We start from the raw sequence: 12057 nt of genomic DNA, 5'->3' as shown, positions 1-12057 counted from the left end.
AATCTGAAGCAGTCTTGTTTGTAAATGTGGCAATGTAATTTTATAAATGCATGTATTTCTTAGGTTTTTCTCTTTTTTGCATTTATTTTTGAGATATCCTTTTCTGTTAGTTTCCTCTTGTACTTATAGTTAAGGTTAATTCTAAAAAAAGAAATGAAATGATACAATCAGAAACAATAGTAAATTCCAAGCCATTTTCAAATAATAACAATCATAAACTCATAAGTGATTAAAGGTAGATGGATTATTCTTAAATTAGCAGAAAACTTTTTTCTATTACCAATATTAAGATTTGTGAAATTGTAGCTTAATTGACTAAAGCTTGTTTAATGTTATCAGTGTGAAAATTTCAGACTGGGGAAAATGTTTAATATGTGAATAAATGATTGTGACATTAGAGAATAAGCTAGTGCTTAATTAGGAAAATCTGATTGGACTTGATGCTGCATCTATGCACTAATCCAACTGCAGGGGTGTGCCTCATGCTGAAAAGGGCGGTTTCAGGGAATACAGAGTACGTTGCTCCCAAGTTTGCAATTCCCTTGTGGTCCCAATCTCTCTGTCTCTCTCTTCTTCTCCTCACTTTCAAATAATTTTCATAATAAGAGTCAAGAAAGTATAAACCACATAATTGGTTTAAATTATATAACTTTAGTGTATAGTTCATAGACAGAACCTTTATGCTAGGTTTTAATGTGTCCTCTGAAGTTCATGTGTTAGAAACTTAATCCCCAGTGCAAGAGTGTTGAGAGGTGGGACTTCTAAGAGGTCAGTAGGTTGTGAGGGCTCTGTCTCGTGGATGCATTAATGACTTTATTGCCAGAGTGGGTGCCTGATAAGAGGATAATTTTGTTGCCTTCCTCTCTTGCTCTCATGGATGCTCTTTTGCCCTTTTGCCTCATGCCATGGAATGACACAGTATGAAGGCCCTGTCCAGGTGTGGGTCCCTCAACCTTGGAATTCCCAGGCTTCAGAACTGTAAGAAATAAATGTATTTTATTTATAAATTACCTAGTCTGTGGTATTTTGTTATGACAACACAAAACATAGAAAGTATCAAGCATCTCTGGGGTTTCACAGCTGTAGCATGAGATAGTTGATTTTCTTATGTGTAAGAACTTTCCCAATATTCCTATTTTTCAAAATATTTAATTGATTGATGTTTCTCTGATACATTCAAACCTATGTTAATATGAAACAATGGCTGTCAGCATTTTCTTTAGCTTTGTGAATTCCCAATGGAATAACAATATCTGCTACAAAGAATCACTGGCAATGAGAAGCATGGATAGATGACAATGCAGACAAACAAACAAAGAGTAGAAAAAACAACAAAAAAAGTAAAAACAAAGAAAGGTGGAGAATGAATGAAAAAAAGAGTAAAAAAAAGTAATGGAAAACATTGGAGAAAGCAAAAAGTCACCATTGTTTACAATAGCTAAGATTTGGAAGCAGCCTTAAGTGTCCATCAATTGATGAATGGATAAAGAAAATTTGGTACATACACACAATGGAGTACTATTCAGCCGTAAAAAAAGAATGAAATCCAGTTATTTGCAACAACAAGGATGGGACTGAAGATCATTATGTTAAGTGAAATTATCCAGGCACAGAAAGACAAACATTGCATGTTCTCCCTTATTTGTGGGATCTAAAAATCAGAATAATTGAACTCAGACAGAGAGAGTAGAAGTAAGGTTACCAGAGGCTAGGAAACCTAGCGTGGGGTTGATGGAGAGTTGCAGATGGTTAATGGGTACAAACAATAGGAAGAGTGAATTAGACTTACAATTTGACAGCACAACAGGGTGATTATCATCAATAATAACTTAATTGTACAATTTAAAATATCTTAGATATATAAGATATTTAAAATAAAATTTTAAATATCTTGTAACTGGCTTGTTTGTAACTCAAAGGGTAAGTACTTAAGACAATGAATATCTCATTCTCCATGATGTACTTGTTTCACACACATGCCTGTATCAAAACATCTCACTTACCTGATAAATATATACACCTGCTATGTTGCCACAAAAATTAAAAAATAAACAAAAGCAAATTTAAAAGCCCAAAAAAGTCACAGTGTGTAGTGGTTATAAATTAAAATCATTATTTCAAATGTCTCTTCATAAGAAAATAATAAAATACCGTAAAAATAAGAATGGAAAAGATAAACGGGAAAAAAAACCCAGAAGTTACAAAGGTCAGGGGTCACTCTTAATGTTATAATTTTCATAGCATGTAACGCTTTACCAATAGGGAGAACAGAGCTGTTTGCAAATAACTCACAGGCATCTGCACCTTAATTAACATAATCATATTGACATAAAGAAAACATGACACAATTCAGTTTTTTTTTTTTACACATTGCAGAGGGTCTTTCTAGACCCAAATTTTGAAAGACCCACCTAATAGGAAAAAGTGAAATATAGGTTAGCAGTTGGATATAAGGGCCTACTGGAATGAATATCTCATTAAAATACTTAAGTATATTTTAGGGAAATATAATACATGCATAAATGTAAAATTAATTATTAGGTTTCAAATAAATGTTACGTAGTGAAGAGACATGTTTGACTATTAACTCTAGCACTCCCAATGTATGATTCCTCTTTGTTACTACTCTCAGCTTTCTCAGAGGTAAATACAATTGTGACTTCTGATAATATCAACATAATTTTGCCTATATTTATGCTGTGTAAATGAAACCATAGCATATGTATGTTTTTGTGCTTATTTTCCCCAATATTTGTGCATATTAAAAATTATACATTGATCTATCATATAGCAGTTCTTTCATTTTTGTTAAAAATAATATTCTATTATGTGAATGTACTGCAGTAAATTCATCCATCATACTATTAATTGATGTATGTTTTCATTTTCTGTTAGCACAACTACAGCAGCTCTATGTGTGTTTATTAATATATGTAAAACATATGCAAAATATGTATATAACATATATGTAAATACATGTTATATATATGTTTATACAAGTTTGGCTCATATCTTTATCTTTTCAAATATTGATTTGTAGAACTTCTTTATATACATATCAATAAGAGTCTGTTTTTGAACTCATGATACTGGAAACATCTTTTCCCACTGTCACTTGTCTTTTCACTCTTTTGGTCTGTGTACTGATGAATAGAACTTCCCAGTTTCAACACAGTTATTCAATGTATTATTCTCTTACTTGAATTCTGTGTTCTGCTCAAGAAATTCTTATTTTCTGCAAGGCTAAAAAGGTTATTCTCTAATTATGTTACATATGCTTTATTGTCTTTTTTATTTATATATGAAATCCACCTCCAAGTAATTTATTTGTATAAAGAAAGAAGGCCAGGCGCAGTGGCTCACGCCTGTAATCCCAGCACTTTGAGAGGCCGAGGTGGGCAGATCACGAGGTCAGGAGTTCAAGACCAGCCTGGCCAACATGGTGAAAACCTGTCTCTACTAAAAATGCAAAAATTAGCTGGGCATGGTGGTGAGTTCCTGTAATCCCAGCTACTCTGGAGGCTGAGGCAGGAGAATTGCTTGAACTGGGGCCTGGGAGGCGGAGGTTGCAGTGAACTGATTTCATGCCATTGCACTCCAGCCGGGGCTATAGAGTGAGACTGTCTCAAAAAAAAGAAAAAAGAAAGAAAGAAACAAAGAAAGAGAGAAAGAGAGAGAGAAAGAAAGAGAGAAAAGAGAGAGAAAGGAAGAAAGAGAGAAAGGAAGAAACACTGTTGGTATTATTTTTCACGTGAATATCCATTAGTTCTGGTACCATTTTAGAGGTCTGCCCTTTCTGCACTGCTCTGCAGTGACAATTTTTTTTAATCTGGAAAATTATTTATTTTATTTGGTTTGTTTGTTTATAGATGGTGTCTCATTATGTTGCCCAGGCTGACATGCAGCAGCTATTTACAGGCCCAATTATAGCGTGTTACAGCCTCAAAGGCCTGGGCTCAAGCAGTTATCCCACCTTGGCCTCCAAAGTAGCAGGAGCCAGAGGTTTGTACCACCATGCACAGCTTTTTATTTTTATTTTTCATTATTTTACATGTTGTACATGATAAATACATACATTATGTGTAGTAACAATTTATAAAAAAATCAAGTATCCCAAAATATATCAGTCCATTTCTGAAATCTCTTTTCATTTTCTTTGGTATACTTTTCAACCTACGCTATGTTAAATAGCTTATTTGTGTGATAATTATTAGCTGATTGGATAGTCTTCCACATTTCTCCCTTTTTTTTCTAAGAATATCTTGGCTACATTTTGTTCATAACATTTAAAGGTGAAGTTGAGATCCGTGTGTAAAAGTACACACACACACAAACACACACACGTAATGCATAAACTAGCAAAAGCAAAACAGAATTTTTTGTAGAATTTTGACCTTACATTAAAATGTAATTAGCCCAATCAATTTGTGAAAAAATAATTCATTGTGACATTGGATTTTCTAATTTATTAATATGTTCTATCCATCTACTTAGGTTTCTTACTCATCTCTTTCAAGAGTTTTTTTTTTAGATTTATTTATAAAAGTGTTATTTTTTATTAGATTTTTTTCCAGGTATTTGCTGTTTCTCAATGTTACTGTGACACTTTTAAAAATTAGTTTTCGGGCTGGACGCAGTGGCTCACACCTGTAATCCCAGCACTTTGGGAGGCCCAGGCAGGTGGATGATGAGGTCAGGAGTTCGAGACCAGCGTGGCCAACATAGTGAAAACCCATCTTTACTAATAATGCAAAAATTAGCCGGTTGTGGCAGCATGCTCCTGTAGTCCCAGCTACTCCAGAGGCTGAGGCAGGAGAATCGCTTGAACCCGGGAGGCAGAGGTTGCAGTGAGCCAAGACCATGCCATTGCACTCTAGACTGGGTGACAGAGCAAGATTCTGTCTCAAAAAAAAAAGTTTTCACTGATAATTGCTATGTGCATAGAAATTTAATTAATATTTCCTTTTCAACCATTAATTCAGCTAACTTATTAAATCTGGTAGGGCTTATATAGATTCCCATGGCTTTTTTGTTAATGTATAACAGCATACCTTATTTAAATAAGGACACTCTTAAATGAAATACATTTATCTATTTTTTACTGAAAGGGATATGTTCTGAGAAATGTGTCTTTAGGCAATTTCATTGTTGTGTGAACAGCACAGACTGAATGTACACACACCTAGGTGGTGTAGCCTCCTACGCATTTAGGCTATATGGTGTAGCCTATTTCTCCTAGACTGTAAACTTCTACAGTATTTAATGTAGGCAATTTTAACATGATGGTTAGTATTCACATATCTAAACATATCTAAATACAGAAAAGTTACAGTAAAATTACAGTATTACAATCTAATGGAACCACCATCATATAAATATGTGATCCATCCTTGACTAAAACCTTGCTATTCAGTGCATGACTGCAGATATAATTTTGGCTTAGATTCTTTAGACTGATTTGTGAACAATAGGACAAAACTGTCTTCCAATGCATGGAAGCTGTTTTTTTGTTTGTTTGTTTTAGTGGGTTACATTATATTTTTTTTCTTTTATGTATCATAAGAGCAATTTCCTAAAACAAAATAAAAGTTATAATCTATTACTATATCCAAACTAAAATAATTATATATAATTTTTTGTCCTTTTTGCTGAAATGGTAATGGGAAGTTTGCTGAAATGGATAGTGGTAAAATTATAATCATAAAATGATAATAGTATTAATATCCAATGAGTGATAAATATTTGTGAACATTTATTTTAATCTCAATAGAAATCCTATTTACATACCATAATTGATATTTTGAGTTAAGAAATTTGAAACATACATACTGTGTATCACTTAGACCCACTAGTATAATGAACAGAAGCCAAATTATAATGACTTATCAAAATAGCAATTAATTAATTGCTTACATAAAAGTTCTAAATAATTATTTATCTTGGAGGGTCAATTCTTATACCATATTTAGCACCCAGATGCCTTCCACCTTGTGTTTGTGCCATATCCTAGGGCCTTATTTTTGTAGAAAACCTGTTGGCAGAATTAAGAGAGTGGAAGGGATATTGCTCTTTTAAAGATTGGAAGGGATATTGCTCTTTTAAAAGCCTTGGAACAATGAATGGCAACAGCCTTCCATTTCACAGTTCTGTGGTAATAACTACCTGCATGGCTATATATAATGACTGTAATGAAAAAAGTCTAGCTTAGCTGTGTCTATTAACATACACATATTAGAAGAGAAGAGAATGGACTGTAAAGAGTAGCTAACAGTCTGTCACGTAAAGACTGTGTAACTTGCCCAATAGCACATAGCTAGAATGTGCCTAATAGTACACAGAAATTCAATGATACCTGATCCTTTGCATATTATACCTAGCTACACAAATGGATAGAAAAACTGTCCAAGAAATCACATATGAGTAGTATTTATCACATTTTTTATAATATAAAAAATTATGTTATTTTATACTCCAGTTATGTGGAATTTGGAGTTCTGACATTTGGACTGAAGCTTATCTTTTCTTGGTTACTCCCTAATCAAGCACAACCTAACTATTTGGAACAAACAATATTGTAAGAGACTATTTACTGAATATTATGGAACAAAAGCTGAAAGCCTCTTGGAGGACATCCAAAGACTTAATTTTGCATAATATAATTGATGTTATAATTAAAAATTACTCGTGTTTATTTATTAAATTAAGTTTTCTAAGGATTTCATGTAAACTATTATTAGATGAATATTTACTAGGTTGTTTAAATAAACAAATTTTAATTTATTTAGCCTATTCATTCATTTAAATGTTTAATTAATTTAACATGCTTAATGCCTTAAAACATAAGCTAAACTTTAACTGTTTCTGAGTGAATTACTCTTGTTTGAAGTCCTATTTACCTGGCCCACTCCCTTTATTCTGAATCTATTATCCTGTTTATTAAATGTTTACATTAAAATATTTATGTCTATAAAGATTCATTCTTTGTTTATGTCTACATCTCTTTTTTGTTATAATACTCTTCTGCATTATTTTCACTTATGCTGTTTTCAACTGCACAGATTATGTAGATATCAGATGTCAAATATTTTTAACTTACAAGTTCAAGTTTTGTATTTGAACCTATAAGTTAAAAGTATTCGTTTTTCTTTTATTTTCTTTCTTTTTTTTTTTTTTTTGTTTGTTTAGGCAGGGTCTCACTCTTATTGCCAGATGAAGTACAGTAGCATGATTTCAGCTTACTGCAGCCTCAACCTCCCTGGGCTCAGGTAATCCTTCCCCTTCAGCCTCCCAAGTAGCTGGGACTACAGGCACATGCTGCCACACCTGGCTAATGTTTTGAATTTTTAGTAGAGATGGTTTTTGCCATGTTTCCCAGGCTGGTCTCCAACTCCTGGACTCATGCAATTCACCCGCCTTGGCCTCCCAAACTGCTGGGATTGCAGGCGTGAGCTACTGCACCTGGCTGCACTTAAACATATTTTCTCATGGAGGCACTTCAAACCAGAGGCTTTCCTGTCAACAAAATTTAATTAAATATGTATTTCTATGATTTTGAAGTTATTCATGCTCTTATAAAAATGAAAAACATTTCATCCATTATTTAATACATCCATGGCTTTTTAATTAACCATTTTAAAGATATTTTAATAAAACAAAAAATAATGTGCCAACTGAAAATTTATGGACATTAAAGATGATTTTATTTCTACTCCAGATATATTCATTGTTTCGTAAGATAATTAGCTGTATTTTAATACTCATATTTATGTTTAATTCAAAATAACTGTCGTATATGAAGAAAGAGGAATGATGGCTGATAAAAATATAAGAAAAATGGCTTATAATCAGTGACCCCTCGTATGTGTTATAAAGTTACTTTTATATTAAAACCACAAACTCTTGATTCTGACAGAATTATATTAAATATGCTGACATTTGCACATCCCCTCCAAAGCCAAAATTTTAGTAAAGCTTTATCTTTACTAAAATATATAAACTTCCTCCTCTATCATTTCTAGTCTATGTACTCATGTTTTGATAAGGGAAATAAAATATTCCCAGTATTCTTATTTTATGTCAGCTCAGTGTGTAGCATTACTTTCCAGCTGTTTACATAATGTTCATATCATTTGACATTTCTTTCAAAGGCATTGGTCTGGAATCATGTGGTGCCTAGTAGCCACCTAACTTTCTCTATCTGAAATTCATACCTTGCTAGAGTTCTCTTCCCAGTGCTGTCTCAGAGCTGCATCTGTACTTTGATGCTTCTCTCCAGTATCACCCTCACTAGGGGCCAAGGAGCCAACAGGGTCAAGAGGACATGCCTGCTTTAAGCTAGATCACAGGGGCCACTTTCTGACCTTCATAGTCCTGAGCTCAGTACGAGTACCTGCTCAGTTTTCTCCGCAGGTCTGTTTTCCCACAGCCTATAATTGTTGCTGGTATAGACACACCTAAGTTCGAACAGCGGCTAAGGAGCAGCTGTCCCTGAAGCTTGGATAGACGTTACCCATGTGAATGTCCACATGTATGAGTGAGGCACCTGTTGTGCAGGCGAACTTTCTCTTTTCTCTACATGTTTGACATACTAGAGCTCTCTTACTACAAGTATTCCTCTTTAACTTGTGTAATTGTTATCTGAATAATGATTATAAACCATTATTGTTAACATGAGTTGATGGAGGACATAGGCTATATCCGACCTTTGTACACTCCCCCACATATATCCTTTTGCTCCCCACATTCGTCTCCCTGTGGTGTATAGACACTATGAATATCATACTCTAATAGTTACAGGAGATTTAAGAGAATAATTTTGAGGAGAAGAATGTTTAAATTATTTAGATGTTATTTACTTTCCAAAGTATATCACATTTCCTGTCATTTTTATCATATGCTTATCTTTCAGAAAATGAGGATTTATTGTAGGTTTGATTCAGTGGGAACTAAAGTGAACAGGCAAGACTCAGTCTCAAAAAAAAAAAAAGTTGAAAGGCTGATGGCAGTGTGGGTCAGGTAGGGGACGTTGGTTGCCATTACTGGGGATGGCGAACCTGTTTCTTCTGACAAAAAAAATAGGTTAATCAGAGTTTATTAGCTCAGTGTCTCCAGCTTCATGAGGGTCCTTACCACATCCTTATTCCAATTTAGGGTCTCATTCTTTTCCAATTAATGCCCTCACTTTAACAGTAGACATCTAGTGAGGCTGTGCATGCATCTTTCATTACAGGGCAGCCACTTGCATGGTAAGAGCTTGTGTCTATTTTTCCACAATTTCAGCTCTTTTTCTACAAGAGGTAAGATTCTCACTCAGGACAATCTTAGGAGATTTGAGGCTCAGTATCTTTCTGAAGCTGGGAGTTAGAAGCCCTGAGTTCATCATTTTCTTTTATTACTTTGTCCAGTGAACTTAGGAGCAACCAACCAAGTTCATTACATTTCTTGGTTCTCCACATATAGTCAAAGGTATTATGTTTAGAGTCACTAAACTTCTTGACTCTCACAAGTGGTGAATTAGCAATGTCATATGCATTTATTTTGCATAACTCTCTAAGCAGTTTATGACAAGGACTGTCAGCATTCTCCATACTATTAAAAGTAGAGTCCTTATCATTTTTGGGTCTAATCATATTAAGCAGCCAACTCCAGACAACCTAAAACAAATGAAAAAACTTCATCCTTAATATTATGTTCATCTAGAACCACTCCTATTACCAAAATCTGTATTAGCCATGGTTCTCCAGAGGGACAGGACTAGTATATATACATATATGTGTATATACACATATACTGTATATACACATATACTGTATATACACATATACTGTATATACACATATACTGTATATACACATATACATATATACAGTATGTATATAGTATATACACATATATATGTGTATATATAGTATAGTATATATACATATATATGTATATATATAGTATAGTATATATACATATATATGTATATATATACATGGGAGTTTATTAAGTAGTATTAACTCACAGGATCACAATGTCCCACCATCGGCGGTCTGCAAGCTGAAGAGCAAGGAGGCTAGTCCAAGTCACATAGCTGAAGAACTTGGAGTCCGATGTTTGGGGGCAGGAAGCGTCCAGCATAGGAGAAAGACATAGGTTGGGAGGTTAAGCCAGTCTAGCCTTTTCATGATTTTCTACCTGCTTTATATTCTAGCTGAGATGGCTGCTGATGAGATGGTGCCCACTCAGATTAAGGGTGGGTCTGCCTTTCGCAGCCCACTCACTCAAATCTTAATCTCCTTTGGCAACACCCTCACAGACACACCAGAATCAATAATTTGCATTGTTCAATTCAATCAACTTGACACACATTTGCATGTGTGTTTGTGGGTTCTTTATTCTACATATCACAAACTCCCGTTTCCAAGGAAGATATTTGTTACCTACTTTTTTGTGAAACTGGATTCAAGTGCATAGGTCATCTCAGTAGAGTCGTCTATGGATAAGACAGAAACATATTGTTTCCCAGTTAGTTATAATTCTCAGTCTCAGAAGTGATACAATTAATAGTCTTTATTAAGGCTTTTTAGAAAAATTTTAGTCATATAAAATTTATAAACACCATGCAAACTGTATCATTCATTGATTAGATACATATTAGGTTGGTGTAAAAGTAATTTTGGTTTTTGCCATTACTTTTAATAGCAAAAACCACAATTTTGCATCAACCTAATAGAGAATTGTGAAGCTATAATCTCTATCTAATTTTAGAACATATTTATCCTCCTCTAGAAAACAAATTTCCTGCCCATTGATGCCTTATCCTCCCTCCTTTATCAAGCAACCACTATCTACATATGTCTTTATTGCCTAGCCCATTCTGAACATATTACATTGTTGGAATTATATAAAACTGGTCTCTTGTCTGCCTTCTCCTAAGCAGAATAATGTATTTGAGGTTCATCATATTGTAGCATGTAATGGTATTTACTCTTTTTATTGCTACAGTTTATTCTATTGTAAAGTTACTTTATCCATTTATTAGTTAATGAATATCTGCATGGTTTCTACTGTTAGATTATTATGAATATTGCTGTCCTGACATTTATGGACAAGTGTTTGTGTAGACATATGGTTTCATTTTTCTTTTTTTTTCTGTTTTTGTTTTGTTTTGTTTTGTTTTGTTTTGTTTTGTTTTGTGAGATGGAGTCCTGCTCTGTGGCCCAGGCTGGAATGCAATGGCACAATCCTGTCTCACTGCAACCTCCACCTCCTAGGTTCAAGCAATTTTCCTGCCTTAGCCTCCTGAGTAGCTGAGATTGCAGGCATGTGCCACTACGCCCAGCTAATTTTTGTATTTTCAGTAGAGGCGGGGTTTCACCATGTTGGCCAGGCTGGTCTCAAACTCCTGACCTCAGGTGAGCCACCTGCCTCTGCCTCCCAAAATGTTGGGATTACAGGCGTGAGCCACCGCATCTGGCCATGTTTTTATTTTTCTTTGGTAAATACCAGGAGTGTGTTGCTTGGTCATATGGGAACTCTGTATGTAAATGATTTTCAAAGTGCCTGTGCAATTTTACATTTCCAAGAGCAATGCATAAGTATTCCTCTTTTCTTATGTCTTTGTCAATACTTATTGTTTGTCTTTTTGATAATAGCAGTTTTAGTGACTGTGAAGTAGTATTTCACCATATTTTTATTTATTGCTCTGACTGATTATGGTGACTACCTTTTTGATGTGATTATTGACCTTCTTTGAATACATGTCTACTCATATTCTATACCCTTTTCCTTAATTGCTTTATCATTTTTCTTTAGTTATGAGTTCTTTAAATATTCTGCGTGCATGCAAGCTTTCTATCAGATCTATAGTTTTAAAGATTTTCTACAATTCTTTGGTGTTGTCTTTTTAACTGATAGTTTACTTTGCGATAAAAACATTTTAAATTTTGATTAGTACACTATTTATTTTGTCTTTTATCACTTATGTCTTTGCTTTGATGTCTATGCAATCATTTTCTAAACCAGGGTCACAAAGATTTACTCTTATACTATCTTCTATGAGTTTAATAGTTT

This window comes from Gorilla gorilla, chromosome 15 (genome assembly GCF_029281585.2).
Source record: "Gorilla gorilla gorilla isolate KB3781 chromosome 15, NHGRI_mGorGor1-v2.1_pri, whole genome shotgun sequence".
Classification (NCBI taxonomy): Eukaryota; Metazoa; Chordata; class Mammalia; order Primates; family Hominidae; genus Gorilla; species Gorilla gorilla.
This window is presented reverse-complemented; position numbering follows the sequence as displayed.